Here is a 413-nt window from a genome sequence, read left to right on the forward strand (position 1 = left end):
TGTATTGTTTAGGGAACAAGGAGATTTTTGTTTGTTTTAAACGAGTGATTCTTCTGAGAGTAGGACTCTGGGTGCAGGTGAGCAGTAAACATTCCTTTTTCCTGCAGGGATGTTGCTGTCAGTTGTGAAAAGCAAAAGCATTTTGTGTAAGGATGTTAGACTCCAGTAAGTTTTTCAAAGCCACATTATCTTTCTCATTAGGGGGAGTTTCTGCTTGTACTTGAAAAGAAGATAATGATGCTTGAAGAAGCTCAAGATTGACTAAATTTTAGGAAGCTGCCAGAGTTCCTCACTACAGTAGCTTCGTTATGTCCTAAGAACCATTTAACCTTCACTTCTAGTCATCGTTTCAGTCATCGTAAGCACTGGGTCATTACAGAGTTCAGTGTACCTAAAACGCAAGCTGACTGTGA

The sequence above is a fragment of the Theropithecus gelada genome, chromosome 1, assembly GCF_003255815.1.
Source record: "Theropithecus gelada isolate Dixy chromosome 1, Tgel_1.0, whole genome shotgun sequence".
Taxonomy (NCBI): domain Eukaryota; kingdom Metazoa; phylum Chordata; class Mammalia; order Primates; family Cercopithecidae; genus Theropithecus; species Theropithecus gelada.